The 15,637-nt window shown below is 64.5% G+C and overlaps 1 non-coding gene across 1 annotated transcript; it reads left to right on the plus strand.

Annotated features, from left to right (window-relative positions):
- Positions 1-14,887: 14,887 nt before the first annotated feature.
- Positions 14,888-14,959, plus strand: TRNAQ-UUG. Its single transcript has one exon. It is a non-coding gene; the product is annotated as a tRNA-Gln (tRNA).
- Positions 14,960-15,637: the final 678 nt, after the last annotated feature.

A 15,637-nucleotide genomic window follows, 5' to 3' on the forward strand; every position in this document is an offset into this window, starting at 1 on the left:
ATCCCAGTCCTGACCTGCAGACTCACAGCTCTGCCGGTGCCCGTCACTCCCGACCCGCAGCCCCAGCTATCCAGTGCTCACCTGCAGACCCACAGCTCACCGGTGCCCTCACTCCCGACCCGCAGCCCCCCCCATCCCAGTCCTGACCTCCAGACCCACAGCTCTTCCGGTGCCCCTCACTCCCGACCCGCAGCCCCTGCTATCCCAGTCCTGACCTGCAGACCCACAGCTCTGCCGGTGCCCCTCCCTCCCGACCCGCAGCCCCACTATCCCAGTCCTGACCTGCAGACTCACAGCTCTGCCGGTGCCCTCACTCCCGACCCGCAGCCCCCGCTATCCCAGTCCTGACCTGCAGACTCACAGGTCTCCCGGTGCCCGTCACTCCCGACCCGCAGCCCCCGCTATCCAGTGCTAACCTGCAGACCCACAGGTCTGCCAGTGCCCCTCACTCCCGACCCGCAGCCCCCGCTATCCCAGTCCTGACCTCCAGACCCACAGCTCTGCCGGTGCCCCTCACTCCCGACCCGCAGCCCCGCTATCCAGTCCTGACCTCCCGCCCCCCAGCTCTGCCGGTGCCCCACACTCCCGACCGGAAGCCCCGCGTTTCCAGTCCTGACCTGCAGACCCACAGCTCTGCTGGTGCCCCTCACTCCCGACCCACAGCCCCTGCTATCCCAGTCCTGACCTCCAGACCCACGGCTCTGCTGGTGCCCCTCACTCCCGACCCGCAGCCCCCGCTATCCCAGGCCTGACCTCCAGACCCACAGCTCTGCCGGTGCCCCTCACTCCCGACCCGCAGCCCCCAGTATCCAGTCCTGACCTGCAGACCCACAGCTCTGCCGTTGCCCCTCACTCCCGACCCGCAGCCCCTGCTATCCCAGTCCTGACCTGCAGACCCACAGCTCTGCCGGTGCCCCTCACTCCCGACCCGCAGCCCCCACTATCCCAGTCCTGACCTGCAGACTCACAGCTCTGCCGGTGCCCCTCACTCCCGACACGCAGCCCCTGCTATCCAGTCCTGACCTGCAGACCCAGAGCTCTGCCGGTGCCCCTCACTCCCGACCCACAGCCCCCGCTATCCAGTCCTGACCTCCAGACCCACAGCTCTGCGGGTGCCCCTCACTCCCGACCCTCAGACCCCGCTATCCCAGTCCTTACCTCCAGACCCACAGCTCTGCTGGTGCCCCTCACTCCCGACCCACAGCCCCTGCTATCCCAGTCCTGACCTACAGACTCACAGGTCTGCCGGTGCCCCTCACTCCCGACCCGCAGCCCCTGCTATCCAGTCCTGACCTCCAGACCCACAGCTCTGCCCGTGCCCCACACTCCTGACCTGCAGCCCCCGCTATCCCAGTCCTGACCTCCAGACCCACAGCTCTGCCGGTGCCCCTCACTCCCAACCCGCAGCCCCCGCTATCCCAGTCCTGACCTCCAGACCCACAGCTCTGCTGGTGCCCCTCACTCCCGACCCGCAGCCCCCGCTATCCCAGTCCTGACCTCCAGACCCACAGCTCTGCCGGTGCCCCTCACTCCCGACCCGCAGCCCCCGCTATCCCAGTCCTGACCTGCAGCCTCACAGCTCTGCCGGTGCCCCTCACTCCCGACCCGCAGCCCCCGCTATCCAGTCCTGACCTGCAGCCTCACAGCTCTGCCGGTGCCCCTCACTCCCGACCCGCAGCCCCAGCTATCCAGTCCTGACCTGCAGACCCACAGCTCTGCCGTTGCCCCTCATTCCTGACCCGCAGCCCCTGCTATCCCAGTCCTGACCTGCAGACCCACAGCTCTGCCGGTGCCCCTCACTCCTGACCCGCAGCCCCCACTATCCCAGTCCTGACCTGCAGACTCACAGCTCTGCCGGTGCCGCTCACTCCCGACCCGCAGCCCCTGCTATCCAGTCCTGACCTGCAGACCCAGAGCTCTGCCGGTGCCCCTCACTCCCGACCCGCAGCCCCTGCTATCCAGTCCTGACCTGCAGACTCACAGCTCTGCCAGTGCCCCTCACTCCCGACCCGCAGCCCCTGCTATCCCAGTCCTGACCTGCAGACCCACAGCTCTGCCGGTGCCCCTCACTCCCGACCCGCAGCCCCACTATCCCAGTCCTGACCTTCAGACCCACAGCTCTGCCGGTGCCCCTCACTCCCGACCCGCAGCCCCCACTATCCCATTCCTGACCTGCAGACTCACAGCTCTGCCGGTGCCTCTCACTTCCGACCTGCAGCCCCTGCTATCCAGTCCTGACCTGCAGACCCAGAGCTGTGCCGGTGCCCCTCACTCCCGACCCGCAGCCCCCGCTATCCAGTCCTGACCTCCAGACCCACAGCTCTGCGGGTGCCCCTCACTCCCGACCTGCAGCCCCCGCTATCCCAGTCCTGACCTCCAGACCCACAGCTCTGCCGGTGCCCCTCACTCCCGACCCGCAGCCCCCGCTATCCCAGTCCTGACCTCCAGACCCACAGCTCTCCCGGTGCCCCTCCCTCCCGCACCGCAGCCCCCGCTATCCCAGTCCTGACCTGCAGACCCACAGCTCTGCCGGTGCCCCTCCCTCCCGACCCGCAGCCCCCCCTATCCCAGTCCTGACCTGCAGACTCACAGCTCTGCCGGTGCCCCTCACTCCCGACCCGCAGCCCCTGCTATCCCAGTCCTGACCTGCAGACTCACAGGTCTCCCGGTGCCCTTCACTCCCGACCCGCAGCCCCTGCTATCCAGTCCTGACCTGCAGACCCACAGGTCTGACGGTGCCCCTCACTCCCGACCCGCAGCCCCCGCTATCCCAGTCCTGACCTCCAGACCCACAGCTCTGCGGGTGCCCCTCACTCCCGACCCTCAGCTCCCGCTATCCCAGTCCTGACCTCCAGACCCACAGCTCTGCTGGTGCCCCTCACTCCCGACCCACATCCCCTGCTATCCCAGTCCTGACCTCCAGACCCACAGCTCTGCTGGTGCCCCTCACTCCTGACCCGCAGCCCCCTCTATCCCAGTCCTGACCTCCAGACCCACAGCTCTGCCGGTGCCCCTCACTCCCGACCCGCAGCCCCCGCTATCCAGTCCTGACCTGCAGACCCAGAGCTCTGCCGTTGCCCCTCACTCCCGACCCGCAGCCCCTGCTATCCCAGTCCTGACCTGCAGACCCACAGCTCTGCCGGTGCCCCTCACTCCCAACCCGCAGCCCCTGCTATCCAGTCCTGACCTGCAGACCCAGAGCTCTGCCGGTGCCCTCACTCCCGACCCGCAGCCCCCACTATCCCAATCCTGTCCTGCAGACTCACAGCTCTGCCGGTGCCCCTCACTCCCGACCCGCAGCCCCCGCTATCCAGTCCTGACCTGCAGACCCAGAGCTCTGCCGGTGCCCCTCACTCCCGACCCGCAGCCCCCGCTATCCAGTGCTGACCTCCAGACCCACAGCTCTGCGGGTGCCCCTCACTCCCGACCCTCAGCCCCTGCTATCCAGTCCTGACCTGCAGACCCAGAGCTCTGCCGGTGCCCCTCAATCCCGACCCGCAGCCCCCGCTATCCAGTGCTGACCTCCAGACCCACAGCTCTGCGGGTGCCCCTCACTCCCGACCCTCAGCCCCTGCTATCCAGTCCTGACCTCCAGACCCACAGCTCTGCGGGTGCTCCTCACTCCCGACCCGCAGCCCCCGCTATTCCAGTCCTGACCTCCAGACCCACAGCTCCGCCGGTGCCCCTCACTCCCGACCCGCAGCCCCCGCTATCCAGTCCTGACCTGCAGACCCACAGCTCTGCCGTTGCCCCTCACTCCCGACCCGCAGCCCCTGCTATCCCAGTCCTGACCTGCAGACCCACAGCTCTGCCGGTGCCCCTCACTCCCGGCCCGCCCCCCCCACTATCCCCCTCCCGACCTGCCGACCCCCAGCTCTGCCGGTGCCCCTCACTCCCGCCCCCCACCCCCCGATCACCAGTCCTGTCCGGCAGACCCACAGCTCGGCCGGTGCCCCTCACTCCCGACCCACAGCCCCTGCTATCCAGTCCTGACCTGCAGACTCACAGGTATGCCGGTGCCCCTCACTCCCGACCCGCAGCCCCTGCTATCCAGTCCTGACCTGCAGACCCAGAGCTCTGCCGTGCCCCTCACTCCCGACCCGCAGCCCCTGCTATCCAGTCCTGACCTGCAGACTCACAGCTCTGCCACTGCCCCTCACTCCCGACCCGCAGCCCCTGCTATCCCAGTCCTGACCTGCAGAATCACAGATCTGCCGGTGCCCCTCACTCCCGACCCGCAGCCCCTGCTATCCAGTCCTGACCTGCAGACCCACAGCTCTGCCGGTGCCCCTCACTCCCGACCCGCAGCCCCCACTATCCCAGTCCTGACCTCCAGACCCACAGCTCTGCTGGTGCCCCTCACTCCCGACCCGCAGCCCCCGCTATCCCAGTCCTGACCTCCAGACCCACAGCTCTGCCGTTGCCCCTCACTCCCGACCCGCAGCCCCTGCTATCCCAGTCCTGACCTGCAGACCCACAGCTCTGCCGTTGCCCCTCACTCCCGACCCGCAGCCCCCGCTATCCCAGTCCTGACCTGCAGCCTCACAGCTCTGCCGGTGCCCCTCACTCCCGACCCGCAGCCCCTGCTATCCAGTCCTGACCTGCAGACCCAGAGCTCTGCCGGTGCCCCTCACTCCCGACCCGCAGCCCCGGCTATCCAGTCCTGACCTGCAGACTCACAGCTCTGCCACTGCCCCTCACTCCCGACCCGCAGCCCCCGCTATCCCAGTCCTGACCTGCAGAATCACAGATCTGCCGGTGCCCCTCACTCCCGACCCGCAGCCCCTGCTATCCAGTCCTGACCTGCAGACCCACAGCTCTGCCGGTGCCCCTCACTCCCGACCCGCAGCCCCCACTATCCCAGTCCTGACCTGCAGACCCACAGCTCTGCTGGTGCCCCTCACTCCCGACCCGCAGCCCCCGCTATCCCAGTCCTGACCTCCAGACCCACAGCTCTGCCGTTGCCCCTCACTCCCGACCCGCAGCCCCTGCTATCCCAGTCCTGACCTGCAGACCCACAGCTCTGCCGGTGCCCTCACTCCCGACCCGCAGCCCCGCTATCCCAGTCCTGAACTGCAGCCACACAGCTCTGCCGGTGCCCCTCACTCCCGACCCGCAGCCCCGCTATCCAGTCCTGACCTGCAGCCTCACAGCTCTGCCGGTGCCCCTCACTCCCGACCCACAGCCCCGCTATTCCAGTCCTGACCTCCAGACCCACAGCTCGCCGGTGCCCTCACTCCCGACCCGCAGCCCCGCTATCCCAGTCCTGACCTGCAGACCCACAGCTCTGCTGGTGCCCCTCACTCCCGACCCGCAGCCCGGCTATCCCAGTCCTGACCTCCAGACCCACAGCTCTGCCGTTGCCCCTCACTCCCGACCCGCAGCCCCTGCTATCCCAGTCCTGACCTGCAGACCCACAGCTCTGCCGTTGCCCCTCACTCCCAACCCGCAGCCCCCGCTATCCCAGTCCTGACCTGCAGCCTCACAGCTCTGCCGGTGCCCCTCACTCCCGACCCGCAGCCCCCGCTATCCAGTCCTGACCTGCAGCCTCACAGCTCTGCCGGTGCCCCTCACTCCCGACCCCCAGCCCCGCTATCCAGTCCTGACCTGCAGACCCACAGCTCTGCCGTTGCCCCGCACTCCCGACCCGCAGCCCCTGCTATCCCAGTCCTGACCTGCAGACCCACAGCTCTGCCGGTGCCCCTCACTCCTGACCCGCAGCCCCACTATCCCAGTCCTGACCTGCAGACTCACAGCTCTGCCGGTGCCCTCACTCCCGACCCTCAGCCCCTGCTATCCAGTCCTGACCTGCAGACCCAGACCTCTGCCGGTGCCCCTCACTCCCTACCCGCAGCCCCCGCAATCCAGTCCCGTCCGGCAGCCTCACATCTCTGCCCCTTGCCCTCACTCCCGTCCCGGAGGCCCTGCTATGCCAGTCCTGACCTGCAGAATCACAGATCTGCCGGTGCCCCTCACTCCCGACCCGCAGCCCCTGCTATCCAGTCCTGACCTGCAGACCCACAGCTCTGCCGGTGCCCTCACTCCCGACCCGCAGCCCCACTATCCCAGTCCTGACCTCCAGACCCACAGCTCTGCCGGTGCCCCTCACTCCCGACCCGCAGCCCCACTATCCCATTCCTGACCTGCAGACTCACAGCTCTGCCGGTGCCCTCACTCCCGACCCGCAGCCCCTGCTATCCAGTCCTGACCTGCAGACCCAGAGCTCTGCCGGTGCCCCTCACTCCCGACCCGAAGCCAACTCAATCCAGTACTGACCTACAGACCCACAGCTCTGCCGGTGCCCCTCACTCCCGACCTGCAGCCCCCGCTATCCCAGTCCTGACCTCCAGACCCACAGCTCTGCCGGTGCCCCTCACTCCCGACCCGCAGCCCCCGCTATCCCAGTCCTGACCTCCAGACCCACAGCTCTACCGGTGCCCCTCACTCCCGACCCGCAGCCCCCGCTATCCCAGTCCTGACCTGCAGCCTCACAGCTCTGCCGGTGCCCCTCACTCCCGACCCGCAGCCCCCGCTATCCAGTCCTGACCTGCAGCCTCACAGCTCTGCCGGTGCCCCTCACTCCCGACCCGCAGCCCCCGCTATCCAGTCCTGACCTGCAGACCCACAGCTCTGCCGGTGCCCCTCATTCCCGACCCGCAGCCCCTGCTATCCCAGTCCTGACCTGCAGACCCACAGCTCTGCCGGTGCCCCTCACTCCTGACCCGCAGCCCCCACTATCCCAGTCCTGACCTGCAGACTCACAGCTCTGCCGGTGCCCGTCACTCCCGACCCGCAGCCCCTGCTATCCAGTCCTGACCTACAGACCCAGAGCTCTGCGGGTGCCCCTCACTCCCGACCCGCAGCCCCCGCTATCCCAGTCCTGACCTCCAGACCCACAGCTCTACCGGTGCCCCTCACTCCCGACCCTCAGCCCCCGCTATCCCAGTCCTGACCTGCAGACCCACAGCTCTGCCGGTGCCCTCCCTCCCGACCCGCAGCCCCACTATCCCAGTCCTGACCTGCAGACCCACAGCTCTGCCGGTGCCCCTCACTCCCGACCCGCAGCCCCTGCTATCCCAGTCCTGACCTGCAGATTCACAGGTCTCCCGGTGCCCTTCACTCCCGACCCGCAGCCCCCGCTATCCAGTGCTAACCTGCAGACCCACAGGTCTGCCAGTGCCCCTCACTCCCGACCCGCAGCCCCCGCTATCCCAGGCCTGACCTCCAGACCCACGGCTCTGCGGGTGCCCCTCACTCCCGACCCGCAGCCCCCGGTAGCCAGTGCTGACCTCCCGGCCCCCGGCTCTGCGGGTGCCCCTCACTCCCGACCCTCAGCCCCCGCTATCCCAGTCCTGACCTCCAGACCCACAGCTCTGCTGGTGCCCCTCACTCCCGACCCACAGCCCCTGCTATCCCAGTCCTGACCTCCAGACCCACGGCTCTGCTGGTGCCCCTCACTCCCGACCCGCAGCCCCCGCTATCCCAGTCCTGACCTCCAGACCCACAGCTCTGCCGGTGCCCCTCACTCCCGACCCGCAGCCCCCAGTATCCAGTCCTGACCTGCAGACCCACAGCTCTGCCGTTGCCCCTCACTCCCGACCCGCAGCCCCTGCTATCCCAGTCCTGACCTGCAGACCCACAGCTCTGCCGGTGCCCCTCACTCCCGACCCGCAGCCCCCACTATCCCAGTCCTGACCTGCAGACTCACAGCTCTGCCGGTGCCCCTCACTCCCGACACGCAGCCCCTGCTATCCAGTCCTGACCTGCAGACCCAGAGCTCTGCCGGTGCCCCTCACTCCCGACCCACAGCCCCGCTATCCAGTCCTGACCTCCAGACCCACAGCCTGCGGGTGCCCCTCACTCCCGACCCTCAGACCCCGCTATCCCAGTCCTTACCTCCAGACCCACAGCTCTGCTGGTGCCCCTCACCCCGACCCACAGCCCCTGCTATCCCAGTCCTGACCTACAGACTCACAGGTCTGCCGGTGCCCTCACTCCCGACCCGCAGCCCCTGCTATCCAGTCCTGACCTCCAGACCCACAGCTCTGCCCGTGCCCCTCACTCCTGACCTGCAGCCCCCACTATCCCAGTCCTGACCTCCAGACCCACAGCTCTGCCGGTGCCCCTCACTCCCAAACCGCAGCCCCCGCTATCCCAGTCCTGACCTCCAGACCCACAGCTCTGCTGGTGCCCCTCACTCCCGACCCGCAGCCCCCGCTATCCCAGTCCTGACCTCCAGACCCACAGCTCTGCCGGTGCCCCTCACTCCCGACCCGCAGCCCCCGCTATCCCAGTCCTGACCTGCAGCCTCACAGCTCTGCCGGTGCCCCTCACTCCCGACCCGCAGCCCCCGCTATCCAGTCCTGACCTGCAGCCTCAAACCTCTGCCGGTGCCCCACCCTCCCGGCCCCCCGCCCCCGCTATCCCAGTCCTGATCTGCAGACCCACAGCTCTGCCGTTGCCCCTCAGTCCCGACCCGCAGCCCCTGCTATCCCAGTCCTGACCTGCAGACCCACAGCTCTGCCGGTGCCCCTCACTCCTGACCCGCAGCCCCACTATCCCAGTCCTGACCTGCAGACTCACAGCTCTGCCGGTGCCGCTCACTCCCGACCCGCAGCCCCTGCTATCCAGTCCTGACCTGCAGACACAGAGATCTGCCGGTGCCCCTCACTCCAGACCCGCAGCCCCAGCTATCCAGTCCTGACCTGCAGACTCACAGCTCTGCCAGTGCCCTCACTCCAGACCCTCATCCCCTGCTAACTCAGTCATGCACTGCAGACCCACAGCTCTGCCGGTGCCCCTCACTCCCGACCCGCAGCCCCCACTATCCCAGTCCTGACCTTCAGACCCACAGCTCTGCCGGTGCCCCTCACTCCCGACCCGCAGCCCCCACTATCCCATTCCTGACCTGCAGACTCACAGCTCTGCCGGTGCCTCTCACTCCCGACCCGCAGCCCCTGCTATCCAGTCCTGACCTGCAGACCCAGAGCTCTGCCGGTGCCCCTCACTCCCGACCCGCAGCCCCCACTATCCCAGTCCTGACCTGCAGACCCACAGCTCTGCGGGTGCCCTCACTCCCGACCTGCAGCCCCGCTATCCCAGTCCTGACCTCCAGACCCACAGCTCTGCCGGTGCCCCTCACTCCCGACCCGCAGCCCCGCTATCCCAGTCCTGACCTCCAGACCCCCAGCTCTACCGGTGCCCCTCACTCCCGACCCGCAGCCCCTGCTATCCCAGTCCTGACCTGCAGACCCACAGCTCTGCCGGTGCCCCTCCTCCCGACCCGCAGCCCCACTATCCCAGTCCTGACCTGCAGACTCACAGCTCTGCCGGTGCCCCTCACTCCCGACCCGCAGCCCTGCTATCCCAGTCCTGACCTGCAGACTCACAGGTCTCCCGGTGCCCTTCACTCCCGACCCGCAGCCCTGCTATCCAGTCCTGACCTGCAGACCCACAGGTCTGACGGTGCCCCTCACTCCCGACCCGCAGCCCCTGCTATCCCAGTCCTGACCTCCAGACCCACAGCTCTGCGGGTGCCCCTCACTCCCGACCCTCAGCTCCCGCTATCCCAGTCCTGACCTCCAGACCCACAGCTCTGCCGGTGCCCCTCACACCTGACCCGCAGCCCTCTATCCCAGTCCTGACCTCCAGACCCACAGCTCTGCCGGTGCCCCTCACTCCCGACCCGCAGCCCCCGCTATCCAGTCCTGACCTGCAGACCCACAGCTCTGCCGTTGCCCCTCACTCCCGACCCGCAGCCCCTGCTATCCCAGTCCTGACCTGCAGACCAACAGCTCTGCCGGTGCCCCTCACTCCCAACCCGCAGCCCCTGCTATCCAGTCCTGACCTGCAGACCCAGAGCTCTGCCGGTGCCCCTCACTCCCGACCCGCAGCCCCCGCTATCCCAATCCTGTCCTGCAGACTCACAGCTCTGCCGGTGCCCCTCACTCCCGACCCGCAGCCCCTGCTATCCAGTCCTGACCTGCAGACCCAGAGCTCTGCCGGTGCCCCTCACTCCCGACCCACAGCCCCTGCTATCCAGTCCTGACCTGCAGACTCACAGGTATGCCGGTGCCCCTCACTCCCGACCCGCAGCCCCTGCTATCCAGTCATGACCTGCAGACCCACAGCTCTGCCGGTGCCCCTCACTCCCGACCCGCAGCCCCTGCTATCCAGTCCTGACCTGCAGACTCACAGCTCTGCCAGTGCCCCTCACTCCCGACCCGCAGCCCCTGCTATCCCAGTCCTGACCTGCAGACTCACAGGTCTGCCGTTGCCCCTCACTGCCGACCCGCAGTCCCTGCTATCCAGTCCTGACCTGCAGACCCACAGCTCTGCCGGTGCCCCTCACTCCCGACCCGCAGCCCCCTCTATCCCAGTCCTGACCTCCAGACCCACAGCTCTGTCCGTGCCCCTCACTCGCTTCCCTCAGCCCCCACTATCCCAGTCCTGACCTGCAGACTCACAGCTCTGCCGGTGCCCCTCACTCCCGACCCGCAGCCCCTGCTATCCAGTCCTGACCTGCAGACCCAGAGCTCTGCCGGTGCCCCTCACTCCCGACCCGCAGCCCCCGCTATCCAGTCCTGACCTCCAGACCCACAGCTCTGCCGGTGCCCCTCACTCCCGACCCGCAGCCCCTGCTATCCAGTCATGACCTGCAGACCCACAGTTCTGCCGGTGCCCCTCACTCCCGACCCGCAGCCCCTGCTATCCAGTCCTGACCTGCAGACTCACAGCTCTGCCAGTGGCCCGCACTCCCGACCCGCAGCCCCCGCTATCCCAGTCCTGACCTCCAGACTCACAGCTCTGCCGGTGCCCCTCACTCCCGACCCGCAGTCCCTGCTATCCAGTCCTGACCTGCAGACCCACAGGTCTGCCGGTGCCCCTCACTCCCGACCCGCAGCCCCCGCTATCCCAGTCCTGACCTCCAGACCCACAGCTCTGCCGGTGCCTCTCACTCCCGACCCGCAGCCCCCGCTATCCAGTCCTGACCTCCAGACCCACAGCTCTGCGGGTGCCCCACACTCCCGACCCACAGCCCCCGCTATCCCAGTCCTGACCTCCAGACCCACAGCTCTGCTGGTGCCACTCACTCCCGACCCACAGCCCCTGCTATCCCAGTCCTGACCTCCAGACCCACAGCTCTGCTGGTGCCCCTCACTCCCGACCCGCAGCCCCCGCTATCCCAATCCTGACCTCCAGACCCACAGCTCTGCCGGTGCCCCTCACTCCCGACCCGCAGCCCCCGCTATCCAGTCCTGACCTGCAGACCCACAGCTCTGCCGTTGCCCCTCACTCCCGACCCGCAGCCCCTGCTATCCCAGTCCTGACCTGCAGACCCACAGCTCTGCCGGTGCCCCTCACTCCCGACCCGCAGCCCCACTATCCCAGTCCTGACCTGCAGACTCACAGCTCTGCCGGTGCCCCTCACTCCCGACCCGCAGCCCCTGCTATCCCAGTCCTGACCTTCAGACTCACAGCTCTGCCGGTGCCCCTCACTCCCGACCCGCAGCCCCTGCTATCCAGTCCTGACCTGCAGACCCACAGCTCTGCCGGTGCCCCTCACTCCCGACCCGCAGCCCCTGCTATCCCAGTCTTGACCTGCAGACTCACAGCTCTGCCGGTGCCCCTCACTCCCGACCCGCAGCCCCTGCTATCCAGGCCTGACCTGCAGACCCACAGCTCTGCTGGTGCCCCTCACTCCCTACCCGCAGCCCCCGCTATCCCATTCTGACCTGCAGACTCACAGCTCTGCCGGTGCCCCTCACTCCCGACCCGCAGCCCCCTCTATCCAGTGCTGACCTCCAGACCCACAGCTCTGCGGGTGCCCCTCACTCCCGACCCTCAGCCCCTGCTATCCAGTCCTGACCTGCAGACCCAGAGCTCTGCCGGTGCCCCTCACTCCCGACCCGCAGCCCCCGCTATCCAGTGCTGACCTCCAGACCCACAGCTCTGCGGGTGCCCCTCACTCCCGACCCTCAGCCCCTGTTATCCAGTCCTGACCTCCAGACCCACAGCTCTGCTGGTGCCCCTCACTCCCGACCCACAGCCCCCGCTATCCCAGTCCAGACCTCCAGACCCACAGCTCTGCCGGTGCCCCTCACTCCCGACCCGCAGCCCCCACTATCCCAGTCCTGACCTGCAGACTCACAGCTCTGCCGTTGCCCCTCACTCCCGACCCGCCGCCCCCTGGGCTTCCCCCAGCTCTACCAGTGCCCCTCACTCCCGACCCGCAACCCCTGCCATCCCATTCCTGACCTCCTGTGACGTTATGAGTGTAATATAATATTTCATTGAAAGGTGAAAGGGCCAGAAAGAGTTAATCAACTCACCTCACCCACTGACCTGACCCATGGGTGAACCTTAAGGACTGGTTAGGAAGATCTGTAAATGAATAGAGCTTTGAAATGCAAGTCTGCATTGTTAGAGGTAGAAGGGGAGATGTTTGCTCAGGTCTTGTGATGTCAGCAAACAAGTCTTGTCTATTGCTGTAGTTTTAATTCAAAGATCAAAAAAGGAATATTAACATTTATGAAACTCCACCAGAGAGGTCCTTTGGGGCCATCTGCCTGTCCCAAGTCAGGGTAAAGGAGGAGGGTTGGGCGTGGGGCTAGCAACTCCACCCTGTAAAAATCAGCTTGCTACAGAAACGCCAACAATAGAGTTAACAAAGACTTTTAGCCTGGAAAAAGAAGGGTCTTCAACTCGAAGATGCATGACGCTGGGTGGTGAAAGCCGCGAGGAAGCCACTAAGCCGATCACCCTTCTTACAACCAGGAGGATTACCATCGGCACATGGAATGTGAGGACCATGTACGAGTCAGGAAAGACGGCGCAGGTTGCAGCAGAGATGAGGAGCAACAACCTGAAAATTAGAAGGAGAAGGTGGGGCTGGATAGGACATACACTACGCAAGCAGCCAACCAACATCACCAGACAGGCACTGCGGTGGAACCCCCGAGGCAAGCGGAAAAGAGGCCGCCCAAGAAATACCTGGCGACGCGACCTTCAGGTTGATAGCAAAAAAATGGGCTATACCTGGAACCAGCTAGAGCGAATGGCCCAGGATAGAAGACTCTGGAGATCTGTGGTTATGCCCATACCCCGGTTGGGGTGACGGGCATGAATGAATGAATGAATGAACATTTATGATGATACTTGAGTGAAATAGTATTATTGTCTCTGTGTCTCTTTGAAGGTTGTGCTAACCTGGATCTGAACTGTTTAATGGGTAAATTACCCTGTGCTAATTGCCAGGATGTTTGGGAGAAGAAGTTAAGGCTATAGTTTTCTCAGGCCGAAAGGCTGCTGGAAATGTATAAGAACCGTGGGACACGATCCTGCTTCATCTCAGATCTGCTTTGGGTTTCAAGAGGGGGAAACCTTAAGCCATAAGGATTGAGATCCCCAGTCACTGACTGGAGCCACCCTGAATATGGACATTGCACTATAACCTCTGGACTATTTCTAAAAGGACTTTTGGCAACTACAAGCTCACCTCTGCTATGCATCTGAACCTCGAGAATTGAATTCAAGTCTGTCTGTATATTGATCTTTTAACCAACACTCTCTCTCTTTTCTTTTTTAATAAATTTTAGCTTAGTTAATAAGAGTTGTCTATAGCATGTATTTGGGGTAAGATCTAAGTTATAATTGAACCTGGGTAGGTGGCTGATCCTTTGGGATTGGAAGAACCTTTTCTTTTATATGATGAGATAAGATTTTCAGGAATCATCATCATATGTGACATGTGTGTCTGGATGGAGGCCTGAGGCTGGGCACTTTAAGGGAACTGCGTGGTTTGGACTTCTGAGTAACCAGTGAGGTGCTACAGAAGCTGTTTTGTGCTGGTTGGTAAATCTAAGTATTGGAATAACCACCAGCGTTTGGGGTGTGTCTGCCCGCTTTGTTTGCAGTTCACCTGATTGAGTGACCTCAGCTGGCTCCCACGGCAGCACCGTCACACTGCTTCTTTCTAGTCACACTTTCTACACATCTAACATTAGTGTATAATGTAATACAGATCTATCCCAACACCTGCCGGAGGTCCTCTGGTAAGGCGGATTCGGCGGTAGGCCTGTGGGAGGTCTGCGGTCGCGCCTTCGGCGTAACCACCACCGAATTGCTGCTGCAGCCGCGGGACTGGCAGAGCTCCGCAGGCATGCCACCTAATCCGCATTACCAGGGACCTCCTGCAGGCAGGCTGCCGAAGGCAGCCTGACTGCCACCCTCACAGCGATCAGCAGGCCGCCCTCCGCAGCTTGCTGCTCTGGTGCCTGGAGCCGCCCCTGTCCCTGACCCAGGGCAGAGGATATTGGAAGCTGAACATCCAGAGCTTGCAAGATAAAGGAGCAGGGGGGTGAAGCCTGGCGGTGTTGGCAGAACGGGAAAGCATCAGAGGGTCCTATGGCAACCAGGGGGATTGGTGGGAGTTGGTGAGGGAGGAGTTGGCGGCTTTGTTCCGGCGGTCGGGCAAACAACACAACATTAAAGAAACCAGCAGTGCCAAGTCCTGCAGTGTCGCCTGTGGGATTTCCACAAGACCATCCAGGCAGGGGAGCCAGTCAGCGTGTGACTGTACGACCGGATCAAGCGACAGCTGCCCGAGTTCCAGGAGATGAGGCTGCAGCTGGCCGATATGAGCGGGAGCACCGAGTGAAGGGAGGGGCGGCCTCCCCTGACATTTTTGCAGCCTGCAGGGAACGGAGACAAAGCAGGGGGATGCAGGGACTCAGGGCAGGACCCGCGGATCCGGTAGTGCAGGACTATAGTTGCTGGAGGAGGAGAGTGAGTCCCATGAGAGGAAGCCACTGGTGGGAAGCAATAAGTGCAGAGTGCAAACCAGCCAGCTGGGAGTCACAGGGGTCTAGAAAACAAAACAGCAGCAGGTCCCATGGTGTAATGGGCAGCACTCAGGACTTTGAATCCTGGAATCTGAGTTCAAATCTCAGTGGGACCTGTGGCGGGTATGTTGGTTTGCTGCAAAGCCCTGGAGCTCAAGGTGCTTCGTTACTCTGTCCCTACCTGAGTTAAAGTGATTTTTTTTTCTCCTCCTCCTGGGTCACTGATGCCCACTGGAGATGGGTCTCTGGTCCAGCTGGGCCGCTAGAGGGTGGGGTCCTAGAACTTAACCGTCTGGCTAGAGATTCCTGCGGGTTGACCTGATGGTTGGGTTTCTTGCTGCTTCACCTGACGCCCACAACTTTGGTCCCTGTAGCTGCAGCTGCCACACTCTTCCTCTTGCCCACATGGCATTTAAAGGAAGCAGGGCCAGGGCCAGGCTTCCCAGGCTGGAGCCCAGCCCCTCTCCTCCTCTGGACACCTGGAGCAGAGGTGCTGGTGCTGATGGCTCCAAGGGAAGGCTTAAAAGCCACAGAGCAACTGAGGTCAGGGCAAGAGGAGGGCAGGACCATGCCTATGTGTGGCCTTCAGACAGGCACAAAAACACCCAGCCAGGCTGCTCCCTGCCCATGCCGAACCCCACTGAAGGCCACCAGCATGTGGGGCGGCTGCTGATGCTCTGTGGCCATTATCGAAGACGGTAGGAAAGCAGGGCCAGCCCCCCTGGTGGGGCCTCTTACTGTTCCCACTCTCTGTGCTCACTTTTGCAAGGGGGCAGGAGATTTTACCCCAAGAG

Source organism: Mauremys reevesii, linkage group 12, assembly GCF_016161935.1.
Source record: "Mauremys reevesii isolate NIE-2019 linkage group 12, ASM1616193v1, whole genome shotgun sequence".
In the NCBI taxonomy this organism is placed as follows: domain Eukaryota; kingdom Metazoa; phylum Chordata; order Testudines; family Geoemydidae; genus Mauremys; species Mauremys reevesii.